We start from the raw sequence: 19,167 nt of genomic DNA on the forward strand, positions 1-19,167 counted from the left end.
AGGCAAGGCCCGGAGGAGCCTGGAAGAACCGGGCCAAGGCCCTGGCTGGTGTAGCTGAGTGGATTGAGCACGGGCTTGAGAACCAAAGGATTGTGGTTTGGTTCCCAGTCAGGGCAGATGCCTGGGTTGCAGGCTAGTCCCCAGCAGGGAGACACACGAGAGGCAACCAACCACACATTGATATTTTTCTCCCTCTCTCCTTCCCTTCCCCTCTAAAGATAAATAAATAAAATGTTTAAAAAATTTTTTTAAAAAGAACTTGAACCTTAAAAAAAAAAAAAAGAACCTGGTGAATGATAAAGAAAACACAGCCACATACCGCACCTTCCAGTTAAGCCCGGATTTTCTCCTCTAGTCTAGAAGCTGGAAGGGCACGTTCCCAGCGGCCGGGGTCCTGGGGCGTGTGCAGCCAGCGGCCGCTCCCTGCAGGACAGCCCCCGGTCTCAGCCTGCGGTGGACAGGCGGCTTAGCGCTCCCGCTGTGGGGATGGTGTGATGAATGACAAGCTTAGGGCTTATTTTCAGCTCCAACCCACAGCCCACTTAGTGTGCGATCCTGAGCAAAACCACGCAGCCTGGTCAACCCACATTTTTGCCTTCTGGAGTATGGATGCGATGCTGCTGGCCCTGCGGCCGTTTCCCGGGAAGGTCCTAGGCAGGAGGGAGGTCATGGGTGGAAAGGTCTGCGAGGTCCCGAAGGAAAGGTGGCGAGAGAATACAAAGGTTTATGATGAGGAAGGCAAACAGATCGGCCCAGTGAAGACATTCGAGGTATACTAAAGTTCACTGGATTCTGAACAGCAAGCTAACCGCGCCCATGATAAAATCAAAACAAAACCACGGCAACACACTGTGTACGTTGGCCTTGACAGCAAGACAAACTGCTCAGCCGCGGGGCTCTCTTCTCCTCGGTACCCACAGGGCGCTTTTCCGGGGAGGGCTCTGTGTTCATTAGCTGACATGGGTCGCACCCTCGTTCCTTTGCCAAAGGAAATGTCCCAGGTGCTGCCCTCTGACAAGTCCCGAAGCAACACCCCCATTCAAACCTTCCTGCCCCTTCTGGGTTGGGGCTGGTCGATCTTGTGGATTCCATAGATGACTTCCTGGAAGCTGTGACAAGCTCCCTGGGGAGAAAGACCCCTCACCATGAGTGGAAGCAGCTTCTGTCTTCGAGCTAAAAGTCTGGGGAAGGCACTCATGTGACCTCTGTGGCACTGGATCCCTAAAATGACCCATGTTTTTGAACAGGAGTAGTCCATTTCCAGGTACTGACAGCACTTCTAGACACTACTGAGTCATCCCACAAATTCCTGCCCTTAATCAGAAAGGGCCATGGGCGAAAAGGTGGAGGTGAACTGATACAATCTCCTTATCTCCCTTAGAAAAGGGACCAGCACCAACCTTGTAGGGGAAGGACCTGACCTGAGGTATTTGCATCTGGCAACAGTTTTTCCCCTGGGGGCATTTTCCATCATTTCTGCTCAGGGGCAACTCCTCCGGTCCCTGGGTTCAGGTCACATGACCAGGCCCTCCGGCAGTTACCAACTGTGCTGAGAATCTCAAGAATGACATATAAACCAAACCAATCATTCGGTGCATAGTAGTCTTTCCCTATAGGAGGCTGTGGAACATTTAAGAACCTGGTGTCTGTACCTGCACAGCCAGGCAGCTTCACTCCTGCGTCTCTACCCGAGAGAAAGGAAAACACAAGCTCACCCAAAACCGGATACACATAATTCACGATAGCTAAAAAGCGGCAACACCCAAATGCCCATCAACTGCTGAACGGATAAACAAAACATGGTGTGTCTATCCATGTCATAGAATGTTACTGAGTAATTAAAAGAATATACGTTACAATATGGATGAACCTTGAAAATACTGTGTTAAGTGAAATAAACAAAAGATCTCGTAGTGTCTGACTCCATTTATAGGAAATGTCCAGAGCAGACAAACCCATAAAGATGGAAAGTGGACAAGGGGTCGGCTGAGGCTAGGGGGGCAGGTTGGGGACAGGTGGACATGATCGCTAGGGAGTGCAGGGCTTCTCTTTGGGGCTCTAAAATTCCAATGATAGGTAGAACTATCATTGCTGGTGGGGATGGTAGCACGACTCTTGGATATACTAAAAGCCAATGAATAAATATACTTAAAATATAGATGAACTGTATGGCGTGTGACTTATATCTCAAAATGACCATTAAAAAAACAGCCCCTGGCTTCTGGAGCCAGACTTCCTGGCTTGCATGCTATTCTCCCACATTCAAGCTGTGTGCCCCGGTGTCCAGTTACTTGGACCCTCTGGCTTCATTTGTTCTCATTTCTGAAATGGGAATGGTGACATTCCTATCTTTATAGGGTTATTATGAGTTTTTATGTAAAGCACAGTGCTTAGCACAGCGGTACCTCCGTGCTCAATGTCAGTGCATTCCGGAACTCGCTGACAAGTGGCAAGCAAGTGCCCAGGGCTGAAACATTTTTTTTTTCTGGTCAAAATGCCACGAGCACTGGGTCTGACAAGGACTGAAGCAGTTGAGCACAGAGGCATGACTGTTTATAGTAAACCCCACATGAGGACGAACTATTACTGATGTTATTATTAGCCACATGTCTCCCAGGACGTTCCCTAGCTGGCTTTGAGGACCCCACAAAGCTGCATTAGAAGGGTGCTTAGAAAGCATGAATTCAGAGCTGGGTGGATATTTTTGTGGGCTACCTCGTCAGACCTTGGAAAGCCCTCCATTCGCACATCGGTCAAAGTCATCCGAATACATTCCAGGAACTGTTCTAAGTTCTGGGAAGGCAGCAGTGACCAAAATAGACATTATTTCCTGTTCAAATGCAGCTTATATCCTAGCAGAGGAGACAGATGATGAACAAATAAACAAGAAAATGTAGCAGATAGAGGTCAGTACTCGAAAAAGAAAATGCTGGCATGATGGTGCCTGAGGACACACTAGCCTGGGGCTCAGGGGAGACGTCCTGGAGAAGGGGACTTCTGATGGCGAAAACCCCTCGGGGAGGGGCGCTCCGGCTGTGGGAATCACTAGTGCAAAGGTCCTGAGGCAGGAACATACCAAGTGTGTTGGAGAAAATGAAAGAAGGCCAGTGTGGCTGGAACGTAATGAGCAGTAAGGGGTGAGCGGTAGAAAAAAAGGTTGAAAACATGGGTGGGAATCAGCTCATGTAGGGTCGTGTGACAACCAGCCACCAAGGTGTTTCCCAGTGATCCCTGCCTCTCAGCATTAAATTCCTGTGTGGTCCCCTCCCACACGGAATAAAGCTGTCTTGTGTAACCAATAGGATAGTATAGAAATGATGGCATGTGACTTCCAAGGATAGGACACAAAAGTCACTGGGGCTTCCTCCTTGTTCTCCCCTGGATTGCCTTCAGATGACTGGTCAACCCCTTGGTGGCAACCTCACGAAAGATCCCAGAGTCAGGTGTTATCCAGCCAAGCTGCTCTCAGATTCCTGACCCACAGAAACCGCCCGAGATTCCAGGCGTGCATTGCTTCATAAACACCAAACTGGGGGCAATCTGTTATGCAGCAATAGAAATCTAATATACCAGAGTAAGGACCTGAGATTTTACTGTATCATGGGAAGCCATTCAAAGAGCTCAGGCCGGGCAGCGGCCCAGTCTGACTCATACTGTGGAAATCAGACGCCTCTGGTGGGTGGGCAGAGACCAAACTCAGGGCAGCTGGAGAAGAAGCAGGAGCCCAGTCAGGAGCTATTGCAGCCGCACAGCCGGTGTTGATGGTGGCCTGGACCGGGTGGCAGAGCTGGGAATGAGAGAAGTGGACACCAGTGGGATTGTGGGAGAATCCTGTTCAGCTGGGATTCTTTCCTTAAGATGAGAAGTGGACAGGTTAGGGGTGTCAGTCAGAGTTGGAGCCGAGAGAACTTGCTGATAAATGAATGTGGGAAGTGAGGAAGGGAAGGAATCCAGGTTTGGGCTGCAAAGGGGGGCATTGGAAGAAGGAAACTGGTACAGGGAAGAGGCTTGGTTTTGGATGTTTTAAATGGGAGATACTTATTAGACATCCGAGTCAAGGTGTCAGGTAAGCAGTTGGGTCCGTGAAGCTGGGGTTTAGAGGAGAGATTAAGGCTGATAGAAATGGGGGAGCCATTTGCATGAATATGGTATTGAGGGACCACAGGCCTGCATTTGGCCACATAGAGACTATAACCCAGAAGAGAGGAGGACCTCCCCTCCGCCAATATCTAGGGACTGACTGGAGGCAGAGGCAGAGCTAGCCCAAGGGATGCAGCAGGAGGAACCAGAGGGGTGGGAGAGGACCAGGACAGAGTGGTGGCCCAGAAGCCAGCAGAAGAAAGTACCGTATTTTTCGGACTATAAGATGCACACAGTTTTCCCCAAATTTGGGAGGAAAGATGGTGCGTCTTATAGTCCGAATGTAGTTTACCTGGCTTGCTGTGGGGGTGGGGGTGGAGCAGGGTTACAGGTTATTAAATATTTTACCACATTTTTTTGTTTCAAAAAATTTTTCCTATTTTCCTACTCTAAAACCTAGGTGTGTCTTATTGTTCTAAAAATATGGTATCTCCAAGAGGGAGAGCCAGGAGCTGAAAGCAGCTGGGAAGAGCGTCTGTTATCCTACACGTCGGGACATTCACTGACATAGAGCGTTCCTCTGCGGGACAGTTTCCTGCTTCTCCAGAGCTCTCTGTCCAGTCGCAGTCACGTGTCTGCCTCTGCCGCCCAGTGCACGTTCCGCTGCTCTGGGAGGAAGCCGGCTTTCCACTCCCGTAGGCGCGCAGCTACCGGATCAGACCCACCCAGCGGTAGAGGACCCTGGTGACCGCGTGCACACGCAGCTCGGATACAGCAGGGGACTTCCTGCGTCCTTTTACATTTAGACAATATCAAGTGAAGCCCCATTTGGAAGAATTCTCTGCAGGACCTTCCGTGTTCTCTTGGTCGCTTCTGGTTCCCAGCTGAACAGGATTCTCCCACAATCCCACGGGCGTGGTTGTTGTTCCTTATCGGACGGCACCAACCGAGGCGTGAAACACACCCCTGACCCTGAACTTTTACTAAACCAGCCACTCACACAGGCACCTATACAGGGAGATATTTCCACTGAGGGTCAGGGTGGGGTTGGGGAGGTGCACAGATTTACTACATTGTAGAAACACGAGCAACTTTGGATCCATGTCAGGGAGTTTTTTCCCTAGAAGTGCCTTTGCCCCTTCCACCGTTCAGGCTCCAACCTCCCTCCACATTACTCAGCCCCTTCTCTGCTCCTGCCTCTCTTTCTTGCCAACTCCAAGTTTTTGGTGAATGAGCCCACAGCATCTGGGCTTATTCTCTTACTGGTTTGACGCTGGCAGACGGAGGCATTTTGGGCCTCATCTTTCTTTAAAATATGGATCAAGTATTTTCCTAAACAAAAGACCATGTCCTCCCTATTGCTGTTGGCGATGCTGTCAGGACACAGGAGTAGATGCCTGTAAACAGCCACTCCGATCACCTGTGAGGGGTTCAGAACCAGCAGGGCCCCGTCCGTGCTCATGGCACCCACACCCGCACTGCTAAGAAGCCGTGATAAGCCGAGTCCAGAGTGCCAGACGGAGAAGTGTGGAGCTGGTGTTGGGGACACGTGCGCTGGCGACGGCTCGTGGGGGTGGGCTGGGAATAAGGCTGGCTGGCTGTCTTGCCAGCTGGTACCTGGAAGACGTCCGCTGGCTTCCTGTCTCCACCGGCTCCTTTTTCTAGTTCATCTACAAATTCATCTTTCTTCCTCCCAAACCTGACTGTCCCGTTTCTCTGCTTAAAAGTGTCAGGGGAGGGTGTGTTCTCATTCATCTTCAGGCAATTAATAACGTCCTCGGCTCCTCAGAAAACGGCCCCGACCTCCTTCAGCAGGGCCTTCGGCTGCAGCCGGTCCTCGCGCTGCGTCAACCCCCCAACCGCGGCAGGCAAAGTCCCAGGTCTTGCTGCTGTGCAGTAGTGAGTGTGGCTTCCACTCCGGAAGATCGGCGCGGCTCTTCCTGGGCATGAGGAGGACCTGGAGGTCTCCAGCATTTCTAGCCTCTCCTGACTAGAGGTCACTAGCAGCCCCCTAGTTGTGACAACTGAAAATGTCTCCAGACGTTGCTGAGTAACCCTGCGGCAAAATCACTCCCCGCAGAGCGAGGAGATTAAAATATCTTATTGAGGTGTAATTTAAGTACAATAAAACACACAAATTTTAAGGGTATAGTTTCATGAGTTTTGATCAATGTATAAACCTATGTTTAGATAAGATATAGAGCATTTCCTTCATCTCTCCCCCCCAATTTCCCTCATGCCCCTTTGAAGTCAGTCCCCACCCCCATCACTGTCCTAGAAGTTCATGTGCATGGAATCACACGGTGCAGTCTCTCATGTCCGGCTTCTTCCCCTCGGCACCACGTCTGCGGGATCATTTACACTGCGGTCTGTTGATTTTTACTGCTGCGTGGTGTTCCCTTGGGTGGGTACAACATCATGTCCGTCCATTCTCCTGTGGACATTTTCCAGCTGGGGCCATCATGAACGAGGCCTTCGGGCGGACACTCATGGTTGCCCGGAGACCGAAGTTCTGCTGAGGGACAGCAGCCAGATGCTGTGATGGTGGGGAAAGTGGTGTGTGTGCTCTGCTCTGGCGACGCTCGCTCTTCAGGAGGACTCACGAGTGTCAGAGTCGCCTTGTCCTCGGGACTCACCGCAGAGTGCCCCCCGCCCCCCCAAGACCTCTTGAGTGAACAATCAGAGGAGCAGCTTCTGCAGATACCCCTCACAACTTAGAAGAGAGGCTTCTCCAGCTGAGGAAGACTCGGCCTGCAGCTCGTTGCACTGGGCCTTCTTCCCACCCCTGATGCTCAGTCACCACTCCAAAGGCCAGGCCAGGCCACTGACCCTTGTCACAGCCTCTGGGCCATTTCCTTCACCTCTGTCTCCCTCCCAACCTCCCTCCTGCACTATCTTGAAGCCCTCGTGTCTTCGGGAGGAAGATCTCTTGACAGGCTCAGCATCTTTCGGGGACACTCTTGCTGCCCCTCCTCCCAAGGAGTGGCTTTCACGTGGAGGGCCCACTTCCCCTGCAGCTCTGGAGCAGAGCAGGCAGCCCCGGTTCTTGGCTTTGGGGAGCAGCAGTGCGCAGCACCTCGCTTTCATGTCTGTTTCCAGGTCATCTGCCTTCTTCCTCAGGAAAACTCCTCCTTTTGAGGTGTCTGCCCTTGGGCAATAATCCGGGACCCCCCCATGTCTACACTGTGCTCTGAGTCACGCCATGACCCTCACGGATAACCCTTAGAATAACCTAGCTCATTCTTTCTCTCCCTCCTATTAAAAATAAGGTCTGGGTGGCACATAACGTTGTGTAAGTTGGTGAGTTTAAGGTACAAGTTACTCCCCACCTACGCAGCGCTTTGGAGTTACTTCCTGAAGTTGTATTGCCATAACAGGAGAGGGTCAAGACAGAATCGATCATTCGGGGTCTTTATTGCCTGCTATCAGATTGCCCAGCAAAGACATTGTAATAATGTACATCGTAATTAAGAAAAATAATGTATAAACGTATGAGTTTATACAAACCACAGCCTCAGCATCATGACGTTTTATTGTTTGCCCTAACTGAATAGGTAGGCATGGCACCTCTGTGTTCGTTTTAATTGAATTATTCTTCGCTCACTAGTGAGATCATTGCCCCTCCCCGCAAATCAATGCCTAATACTTGGTTTCTTCTTGTGTGAACTGACTGCTCACTTCCTTTGACCACCTGGTCCCTCCTTTCGAAGAGCCTGGAAGCGGCCAGAGGTCGGTCTGAACGACGATCGTTGCTCACCCACCCTTGGCAGAACACGGGTCCTGACGCTGATTTCTGGCAAGGGCCCCAAATTCTCAGTGTGGTGAGTATCTCAGTCACGTCAAAAGAACTTCAGCCCACAGACCTGAAGCAATCACTACCCCATCCTGCCACCTTTAAACAAATGACGAGGCTGGAAGGATGTTGCAAGGATGAGGAGGCTGGAGTGGGAGGGGGACAGGCTTGTTTCTGCTTGGACGTGACTTAGCGTGTCACTCCTTGTTCAAAAATGTGAAGCAGCCCTGCCGAGCCACTCACGTTTACTGACTCACCTGTCACGTCTCTAATCCAGATGAAGCGAAGCCTTATAAATAAGCAAGTGTGTTTTCTGGATGATACTTTTTTTAATGCCAAACTGGCCTTTTCGAGGCACCTGGGGCTGAACAGAGGCACTTTGTTTTTATAAATGACATCATATGCTATCCGGGCTGTAGAAACCTAGGAGTTATTCCTCCCCCTTTCTCCCTGAACTTCAGTCCAACCAGTCACTGCATTTGGCCTGGTCTGCCTGCTCAGCACCTGTCAAACACATCAATGTCTTGCCACCCGGGCTGCTATCACCTTAGCAAGGGGCTCTTTTGCTCAGAGCCTCCTCTCTGGGGGGTCTCAGACTGTTCTTGCTTCTCCACAATCCATTCTCCACTCGGCAGCCAAACTGAGGATTTTTATATGTGCCAATCAGACGAGGGCACTCTTAAGTTTAAAATCCGCCAGTCGTTTTTCAGAATGAAGCTCAAAACTCTAAACATGGTGCAGAAGACCCCGCATGAACTGCCCCTGACTTCTCCAGCCTTGCTTCTCACAACTCCGCCCTTCCCCGTTCCTGCTCCAGTTAAGTAGGAGTCCCCCTGTGTTCCTCAGTCTCGTGCCCTCCTTCCCCAGGGCCTTTGCTCATACCCCGCCCCCACCATCTGCAATGTTTGTCCTCGTTCCCTTTGCTTGGCTCACTTGCAGTCTTCCTTCAGATTTCAGCTTCCACATCACTTCTTCAGGAAAGCCTTTCCGCGCCACCCAAGATGCGGTCATTAGGATGCCATGTAATCATTTATCTGTTTAAGGTCTTGTCTCTTCCGCTGCAATACTGACATGAAGGCAGGGATCCTCTCGATTTTGTGCATCATCAAAGGCCTAGCCTCCAGGCCCAGGCCTGGCACACCCGGGCACCCAGTAAATACGTGCTGACCGATTGGCAGGGAAGCCAACACAGCACGTGCAATGTCAGCGGTCAGTTTTGAAGGGGTTCATTCCAGGCTGCTTTGACAGCTTTGAAACAGCTTCTGTAAAGTCACATGACATCGAGTTTTTCGGTCATATCTCTCCGATATTCCACGGGGTCGCAAAAGGAGTGAAGCAGTGAGTCTCTGTTATGGTGACAGCTAAGGTGAAGTCCCTGGGTGTCACCACACTGGCTAGAGTAACAGAGACATAACATCGCAGAAGGGGAAGGGGCCTCTTGCTCGTTGATTCCTTAGCTGCATGGCAGAGAGTGTCACGTTGGTCAGACCATTTAACGCTGAAGGTCGTCTCCTAGCTCCTCCTTCTCTTTCCGACTCCTCCCCTTTGCCTTCTCTTTCCCTCTTGCCTGCACCCTCCTCCTCCTTTTGTTTTAAGAGAGATGAGAACAATGAATGTGTTTATACAGCTAGGGGAAAGAGCCAATGAAAAGGAAGCAATTGAGGATACTAGAGAGAGGGGAAAATTGGGTATCAGCTCTTTTATTCAACATTTGGTGGGTGCCTGCTGTGTGCCAGGTACTTTGTGAATCAGTAGTGACACAAAGGGGGATGGGACACAGTCCTTGGCATCAAGGGGCCCACAGGAAGACAAAGGACACATAGATAAGTGATGCTATTAACTATATGAAGCCCCGCTATGGTATGTCCCAGCTCTGCACAGAATTAGGCACAAAGAGAAGTTAGTTGGCATCCAAAATAATTGCAATGAAACTCTAAATCCTTTTGAAGCCTCTTGAGGAAAGTGCCAAGGGGGGAATTACATCAACGATTTACAAGAAACCTTCTTAAAATCCTACTTTTTATTTCCCTTTCCCTCCTATCTGCTAAGGAGGATTCTGCCTTTACCTGTGAGGCTCCCAGGTACTGTTCTAGTATCAGAGGAATAAGGGAGAGGGCTTTCACCTGTTCACCACAGGAATTTCTCACTCTGCCTTAGAGCTTCTCCTTTCCCTTCCTCCAAACTTCCTCCAGCTCTTTCTCAATCCACACCCTCTTAGCTCTTCTCTCTTCACTTTCTCCTGCCCCCTTCTAAAACCTCCCTGCCCTCAGGTGCGGGTAACTCCCCACCCTATCCGAAGCTAACCAAAGCACTCGGGGCTCAGTCAGCCCTTCTCCATCCCACTTTTCACCCACTATCCTGACAGTGTGCGGGTGATCTGGGCACCTAACAGGCGCAGGCAGCATCCTCCTGGGCAGGCGGGGGAGAGAGAGACTGCGAATACTAATGCATTATTGATATTATTTTCCTGCCAAAGATATAAAACAATGTGGTAAGTGAAATGATACACTTATCTACAGGGACTTTTGAGAAAACAGAGCAGGGACAAGTCACCCTGAACTTAAAGGACAAAAGGAGGTGAGAAGGGCATTTCAGGCACAGTGAACAATGTGAGCTAAGCCTAGAAATGGGAACTAGGCTGGGGTCAGGCAACGAACTGAGGATACAGATGGGGAAAGGGAGAGGAGCATCTCCTGCTTGGAGCAGATGCTGAGAGCAGATGAAGTGGATGAGAAATCTCCACTGGAAGGTCCTCGTCTTCTCATCAAGGCCATTTTGGTAGGGCGAGACAAGGGAGGCTGCAGAAAAACGAAGGATTGGTATAGCTCCCTGGGGTTGCTAGACAACCAGCTAGATGTGGCCATAGGGACCTCAGAGCCACCGAAGGGCTAGCCAAGGTGAAGTTAGTGTGGTTGCATCGGCATGCTTTGGCTCCAGTGACTTGATTGACTTCTTCAGCGAAGTTGTGTGCCTGGGAAGACTCCGAGGGGACGGTCAGGTAATGAAGGACTGCAGCACAGCCCCCGAAAACTGGCAGGCACTCACTCCGTTCAGTTTGGCTGAGTAACATTCATAAAACCCAGTGAAGGAGAGAAACAAGTGTGGCCGGAGTGGGGGTCATGGGTAGAGGGGGTACAGGGTGGAGCAGGGCAGGATTATTATGTTGCGTTCGTTAACCTTCCAGCTGTAGCCACGTAAACCTTCTGGGATGAAGGGGAAAGACATTAAGATAGAGGCCATTGACTAGTGCAATCCAGCAAGCATTCCCGGGCTACTCGGCCCTGACTAAGGTGCGGTGGGGACTGCCAGGACGGGCCAGCTGCCTTCAGGGAGCCTGAGGTCTTATAAAAGCAATGGTGTACAAAGCATAGTTTTGTAAAGGACATAGTGGAGGCAACAAGAGGCACAGTGCCATAGAGAGTTTCAAAGATGGAGAGTCAGGGAGGGCTTTTGGGCAGGTAGAATTCGAGGTGGACCTACAAGATAGGATGGGCAAGTATTGAATCTTGGCTTTATTGGTAGTGTAGGTCCTGAGAAAGAAGACACCTCCTAAGAAGGGCTCCTGGTGGCTAACTGGACTCAAATTTTAAAGATTAGAGCCTATACAGGGGCCGGTATTGCAAATAGCACCTCAGGGAGACACCCGCACGGAACTACCTGCCTCTGCACCAACCTGCTGGTCTGCAAAGCTTCTCTGCCATCTCAGCCAGCCCTTACAAAGGAGTTCCTGGAATCGTATTTTAACCAATAGGAAGGACTGAGGCGTTCCCCATCCGGTCTGAGCTGTGGGGAGCAGGCAGGGATTTCTGTCCATATAAGTCAGTTCCCCTCTGGCTCTGGGAGTGCACTTCCCCTTTACTCTGAGGACTAAAGATCAGTCTGAGCTGCAATACCAAAGGTGTCTCTCCAGAGCAGAGCAGATCAGAGCAGCACAGGCCAGAACAGAGCCCACTACGGCAAAGTGGACCACAGTGGCACAGCACGAAGCAGACTAGGGAGAAGCAGAGCAGAGCCGGCTAGCTGGCGTGTGGCCTGGCCCAGAGCTGCCTCGCAGCCAAGCTATGTCACAATTGAGCTGTTTTGCCCTGAATAGTTCCCTTCTTCGCCACATTCCAAACTGGGGATTCTTGTTGGCATTGAATTGGTGCCAAGGACCACCACCATCTGTTAATAATACGAAGGAAACTTCAAAGCACAGAGAGCCTCTCCGGCAAAGGAGCAGAGGTGGTAGGGTCCCAGGTGCATTTAGGGCAGTGACTTCAACAGGTGTGCTGCAAGATGTTTTAAAACATGCAATACCTTGCTATTTAGTCGGGGGCACTGACCTCTTTCCCCTTAGATTGTCAAATTAAAAAAAATGATGACAACAGCCAACACAGCAATAGCCATACGGGGTGAATGAATCAAAACTATATCTATTTTTTAATTGTCAGATCAGCGTGCTGCAGAATTTTAGTAATTAGTTTTTGCATTGCCACGAGATGAGAAAGGTTGAAAATAGCTGATTTAGGGGATGGTGGTGAATGTGCATGGCTGCAGGAGAATTCAGCTTGTGGGAATTTAAGCCTGAAGACAGGTCTCAGTTGGTTTATGAGGGTTTTGAATGCCAGGCAGAGAGATATGGACTTTGCCTATTTGCAGAAACAAACTACAGAAGATTTTTGCATGCAGGAAAGTGACGTGATTCTACCAGTGTTTTTTAGGCAACAGCTAACACAGCTCAAACATACAAGATTAGTTACTGAAATGGCACCTTCTTGTACAGCTGAGAAGAGAGATTTTTAGCTACATAATTAAATTCATTTAACAGGAGGAAGGGGTTCTTATTTCCCAGGGCCTTATGACTCTTTTGATTTTATGAACAGACTTAAAAAAAAAACCAAGTCTCCAGACTTGGATCTCAGGGAAAACAGGAGTAAATACTGACACAGTCTTGCTTTGTTTTCCCAAGAGAGGTCTCCCAGGTGATTTCTCTAATTTTCTAGAAAAAATTTTTTAACTTTTTTTTTTCCCCTTGAGAGTTCAACCGCGCGGAGGGAAAAAACGACAGTATTACCTTCCATTCGCCAGCTTTGGTTCGGACGCAGTATTAGTAGTCCCCGAGGGACTCCCAGCAAAGCGTCTCTAGGCATTTGTTCCAGGCAACAAGGACGGAGGTTAAAAGTATGCGATCTCCAAAGGGCTTAGTTAAAACGGGGGGGGGGGGGGGGGCGTGGAGGTGGATGTCTCTATCCATCTTTTTAGGACAAGTGGGTAAAGAAACTAATAGAGGAGGAAGCCCTGCCCTCGCCACTGGTCAAGACCTCTGCACCAGAAAGCGCCTTGCTATTACGCCCGAGGAGCACGGTAGTTGCAGGCGCTCAGGCTGGGATCCCTTGGGACTTGATTCCGCCAGGCTCCCAAAGGGGCGGTTGCAGCTACAGCCTAGCGTGCCGCACAGCCAATAATAAGTCAGTAATCTCCGCCCATCTCGAGTTTGAACCAATCGGTGCCCAAAATTTTAGCTTGTTAAATGGCGTCTCCGTTGTCTAAGAAGGGAGGGAAGTCCCTTTATGGTTGCCAGTAACAGACATGGCTGTGGCCCCTGGAGGAAGGGAACCCTAAGTGAGGAGGGGGCGGGGAGGGACTGGACGCGGGCGAGGAAGACAGGCCCTCGGGCTCGGGTAAGTAGGAGAAGCCCTATGGCCTGAAGCAAGGGGCGCAAGGGAGCAAGGGGGCGTGGGGCTCCGCTTTAGGCGTCCTCTGATTCTTGGCCGAGGGGAGGGGAGGCTGGGGTCTGCACCCCGGGAATGGCCTCTGGGGATCCCTTCGGAGGGTGTGTCAAGGGACTGGCTGTGACCTCCAGCTCCTGCGCATTTCTTACCCCCAGGTGCTCATACTTGCCCTCGGCTCTGGCTAGGCCCATTGTGGGGGTCCCGTGTCAAAAATCTAACTCTCTCACCAACAAAGAGACCTGCCCGGGGTTTGTCGCGGCTGGGCCCTGGCCCAGAGGGTTTCTGCCGCTGACGTCTAGTGTATTTATAGGCATCTGGGAGTCCCCATCCCTGGCCCCACCACGACCCCAACACAGACGGTTGTCACCCTTGCGCGCGCCCACAGCTGCTGCCCTGACCCTCGGGCTGACCGAGACTCCTGTGTCCCGATGGATAGAGCCAGCTCACGGACTTCTGTGTCCTTTTTTTTTTTTTTCCCTTCTTTCCTTCCCTCCATTGTAACCAAACTCGTTTAAAGACTCATTGGAAGCAACCAGAGGAACACAATAGTTGGCATCCAATAAACTGATTTCTATGCTGTGTTCTCATTCCTCTGCCGCACACCCCTAAGCTCCAGTTCTTACAGTCTCTCATGTGCTGGTGTGAGCCTCTGTCTGGTGCCCTGTGCCAGACTGGAGGGAAACCCTGTGCCCCTTTCATTGGTGCAACCATAGGCTGCACTTTGGTGCACTCATTGATTCGGTCACGTGCTGCTACAACCCACCCTCTGCTCAGAGTTTTTGTGTGGCTCTTGAGGGGGAAAACAGGAGGGAGCTCCGTATTGAGTCTTTTTTGCTTCTGGTATGCGATTTTGCACATTGGAAGAGGTGATAGTTCTCTTATGCTTTATCCTGGGCATTCAGCTTTAGTGGCATAATTCAGTTGGTTATGTCTGGTACTCTTAGAAGATGGAAGTGAGGAGAGGGAGGTTTTGTCTCTGTTTTTTTAAACACGTGCATATTTCATGTATTATGCATCTTATCTGTGAGCTTCTAAATCTGAGGAGAGGGGATTTTTTTTAAATAGTATTTTTTAAAGATTTTATTTATTTATCTTTAGAGGGGAAAGGAAGGAGAGAGGGAGAGAAACATCAATGTATGGTTGCCTTTCATGCTTCCCCTACTGGGAACTGGCCTGCAGGGAACCAGCGTGCAACCCAGGCATGTGCCCTGACTGGGAATCGAACCTCGATTGTCTGGTTCGCAGGCCCGTGCTCAATCCACTGAGCTACACCAGCCAGGGCTATGCGAGGGGATTTTTAACTTCTTTGTTTTACAGATGTGGAGGCTAACTATTGGGAGAGGCAGGGTCAGGGACCCAGAGAGCCAGGGCTGGAGCCCTGTGAGTTGCGATCCTTGTGTGTTTTTTATCCACTGGAGCCCGTTGTTTCCTGGTGTGATCTGAGAAACTCAAGTTCCCTGACTTCTCTGAGCCTCTTGTAGGGGAGTTGGAACTTTAAATGGGATGGTATACAAAGGGTCTCTAGCATAGGGTCTAGCACTTACTAGGTTCTTAATACATTTTTGTGTCCATTAATTTTGAGTCACCAGCAGGCAGTTCACTGGCTGATTTCTTGTCATAATGTTTACTGTGATCTTTCTCTGTATTTGGGGACATAAATGATTACCATGATTCTCAGGGAAGGCAGCGAGGGGCGGAGTAAGGACAGAGTGGCCTCTTCCTCCATTTTTGGGAACTACTGTGGTGCCATTAGAGATGCTACTAAGGGGCATGTGTTGTGTAAGAACAGAGCAGAGGCAGGAAGAGTTTGAGTGAGAACCACTGAAGAAAGAAGAAATACCACTGCGGCTTGACTTTATAGTGATCTTGGCAAAAAGAAGTGCTGATCGTAGTATTCCAAAGAGGTGATTTAAATTTTTTTAAAAGGCAAAAATAAGGTTCATTATCTAGAGAGGCAAATAAAAGTAATATGTGGATTAAACAGTTTGAAAATCACCACGAAGATCAAAACACACCAGAGCATAGACTGTCGTTAAGCCTGGAAGTAGGGGTAGCATGTTCAGATGAACTCCACAAATACTCTGCAAGTCTTATTTTAGCTGCCATGTTAACTTGACTTTATTGCTCACTGGTTCTTTTTGTCAGAACTGCCGGAAGGAAAACCACTTGTAGTTGGATACCATGGAGCAGCACACTGACCAGGGAGGTGGAGCGCAAACAAACCCCTTGATAATTTGCCAAATAATTGAGAGTTAACCGCCCTCCAACCCCTACCCGGACCCTGCTCCTTGTGTATTGACCCGACATCAGCAGATTAGACTGGGAGAGCCAGGCCAGGCTTTGAGATGGGAGAAAACAGAAAGCCCTTCACATTTCTATTTTGAGAAGTTGCTAGGGAGTGCCAGCGCCTAGTGTTGAGAATCAGCCTTTCGGAAAAAGCTTAACTCCTGCAGGACAAATGGGAAACGAAGGTCACAGTCCTTGGGTTTCCTGACCCCCCTCCCAGCTGCTCTTCCCCTAGTGCTGGGCTCAGGGAACCGTTTCTGCAGGGGGAGGGGTAATGCTAATGTACCTGTTACCTACACCCAAGGCTTTAATGGACCCCATCTGGCGAGTCAAGTGTGAGCTCTTCCAAAGGCAGTGAGTGAGAGTTGGGAAGACACAAAGCCTCTAAATCCGTCCCTGGTGTCCAGATGAGAAGGTCCTGGGTCACAGATGGCACTTCTCCAATGGTAGATGCCTGTCATTTTTTGTACCCTGTTATTGTGTCCGTGTTGTTTCCATGACAGTGTGTTTCTTTACCTAAAAGATAGGCTCCTTCAGAAAATACCGTTTGAGCCCTGGCTTCGTGGTAGGCCCGGACTGGTGGACAACAGCACAGGTGAACTAAAGGGCGCCCGAGCTAGGCCACGGTGCGGCAGGGGTGTTTTCCTTCCGAATGGGCCTGCCAGCCAGAATGTGTGGTTTGGTTGGTGAGCAGGGGTTTGTGTAATAATAAGCTTTGCCTGTGGCTGCCAGGACAGTAGTAAACAGTTGATCACGTGGCATGGTGAGTAGGGGAAGGGCCAGATTTAGACCCACATGTGGCCTGCGTCAAGCTGGGCACATCTCACACTGATTGCTTGGGGGTTTGCCAGCTCCAAATGCCAAAAGGGACTGAGGAGAGGGGTTCCCAAGGCAAGGGGACCCTTTCAGGACCTTTGGGAAACTAGAAATCTTAGTGGAAATGTATGAGCCCAGTTTTCTTAATTTCAGGATCCTCTTGGAAAAAAGATTCATGGTAGAAGTCTCCCTTAGTAGACAGGAAAATATAGGGAAACACTTGGACAGGACAAACACTGGAGAGAGGCCCAAAGGCGTGTTTAAAAAGGGCACGCCACCTCTCTAAAGTGGATGTGGAGCGTCTGTTCATGTGTCGAAGCCCCTGGATTTCTTGGTTTCATCCTCTCTCAGGGTTAGAAGAGATCATAGAAAGTCATCGCTTTCTTATTTGCAACCTGATGTGTTCCTCACCTTTGGCATTTCCCAGCCTCTGCTTGGATCTCTGTCCTGATGGGGAGCCCGTGGCCTCGGGGCAGCCTATTTGCATTTTTTAAAAAAATACAGTTCTAATTATGTAAAAGATATAGCTCCTATTGAGCTCCAATCTGTCTCCTTATATCTTGTTTCAGACTTACCCCTCTCTTTCCCGGGACACGGCATGTCTGTTAGTGTAGCCTGAATATGAGTGAGCTCTGGGCAGCCATGCCACTTGTATTGAAATGGAATTTAGAGTCGTTTTCTACAACGGTTTTTGAACCTAAGGGCAGGACTTCGTATTGACACTATTACAGTTCATTTGAATCTTTTAGATTTGGCCCCTCAATCCGCCCGTTGAGATCTTCTTGGATTTTGACTCCGGTCTACTTTTCAGGTTTGTGCCATCCAAGAATTTGATTAGCATACCATCTGTTTCCTCACTCAGCTCATTGATAAAATTATGGACTAGGACGTCACCAACCAGAGAACCCTGAGGCTTGCTGTTCAAAACCTTCCTCCAGCAGAAGAACATCAATCCACCCATTAGTACTCCTTGGCCACAGCTTTTCAGCAGAAACAGGTCGGCCAAACCGTGGTTTTGGTGTGTTGGGTGTAGCTAGAGCGTGCGCTCAGGTAATGAAGGTTGTCCTAGAGGGGTAACAAGGACAGCCAACCCCTTCCTTCACCCTTGAACCTTGGATACCCATTTAGTTCTTTGTGATGCTGTTATTTTTTTTAAATATATTTATTTTAGAGAGAGGAGGAGGAAGGGAGAAAGAGAGGGAGAGAAACATCAATGTGTGGTTGCCTCTTATGCACCCCCTACCTGGGACCTGGCTTGCAACCCAGGCTTGTGCCCTGGCCAGGAACTGAACCTCGATCCTTTGGTTTGCAGGGCAGCGCTCTATCCACTGAGCTATGCCAGCCAGGGCTGTGATGCTGGTTTCTCAGCTTGGCAGCAGGAAGCCTCCAGCTGTTGTTTCCGTGGCTTCTCTCTTTGCCTTTGTTTAGCTACTTGTCTTGACAAACCAAGAATACGGTATCATAATTTTCTTCTAACTCTTCTACCTGTAATTTCTTTCTCTCTCTCGTCTGATTTGTTCTCCACCCTCATAAACCTTCAGTGACTTCTCAGGGCCTCTTTGTTTTGGCCTTCAGGGGCCTCTGCATTTCAGCCCCTGATTTTCTGCCCCTACGAGGTCCCTCATTGCCTCTCTCTTCCCTACGCAGGCCTTCTGCTCTAACCAGACTAGTCACTTCACCATCGTTCAAAGAGACTGCCGCATTTCTTCCTCGGTGCCCGTGTTGGGACTTTCAGTTCTTGTTCGGGTTGCTCTCATTCTTCTCACTCCTAAGCTTTCTTAAGGGCACAGCTCAGGCCTGGCTTCTTTCAGGAAGCGATCCCTGGCTCCTCTGCCCCCCGCAGGTCTCTTTCTCCTCAAAACCCCACAGCACCTGTGTGCAGCACTCAGGTAGTATTTCAGTGCCAGCTTGAAGTTTTGTTATCTCTTTCCACAGTCACCTGAAACTAGCTATATTATAAATCCCTTGAGGGAAGGGGCCACGTCTTAATTCTTTAAAAACAAGATCATTCCTTACACTTGTTAAATAGATGAAGTTGTTTTCTTTTATGGCTTGTGTTTTGTTTTGGGTTTTTTTTGTGGTCTAAGAAAGATTTGCTTTTCCTAAGCTACAAAGATCCCCCTGCCCTGCTATTATTTTCTTCTAGGAGTTCTATAGTTTTAATTTTTATGTTTAGGGGTGTGACCCACTTCGGGGCCATTTCCGTGTGTGTGGTATGAGGTGAGGGTCAGGACTGCTTTTCATGCACGCGGGTCTCTTTCAGGACCCTCTTCTCTGTGCCGTTGAGCTGCGTGTCTCTCCTTACGTGCCACCAGCACACGTCTTCATTTCTGTCATTTCAGGTTCGTCTTGAAAGCAGGCAGTGTCAGCTCTCTAACGAGTTCTCTTTTTCAAAACTGTTCTGCCTGTTCCAGATTCCTTACCTTTCCATGTGCATTGTAGAGTGTGCTTGTCAATTCCTATAAAACTGTCAGGTGG

At 49.6% G+C, this 19,167-nt stretch overlaps 1 protein-coding gene across 3 annotated transcripts in view; it reads left to right on the forward strand.

Moving 5' to 3' along the window:
* Positions 1-13,422: 13,422 nt before the first annotated feature.
* The window catches only part of TMEM94 (transmembrane protein 94), a 30,941-nt gene continuing 25,196 nt past the window's right edge, over positions 13,423-19,167 (forward strand). Inside the window, exons 1-2 of one of the 3 annotated variants that reach the window (XM_037157775.2) lie at positions 13,423-13,536; positions 17,552-17,686. The gene's annotated coding sequence lies outside the window, so the exon portion shown is untranslated. The remainder of the gene's footprint in view (positions 13,537-17,551; positions 17,687-19,167) is intronic. The other 2 variants (XM_037157774.2, XM_037157776.2) reach the window with 2 other exon arrangements.

Source organism: Artibeus jamaicensis, unplaced genomic scaffold (assembly GCF_021234435.1).
Source record: "Artibeus jamaicensis isolate MK-2021 breed Jamaican fruit bat unplaced genomic scaffold, CSHL_Jam_final contig_2259, whole genome shotgun sequence".
In the NCBI taxonomy this organism is placed as follows: Eukaryota; Metazoa; Chordata; class Mammalia; order Chiroptera; family Phyllostomidae; genus Artibeus; species Artibeus jamaicensis.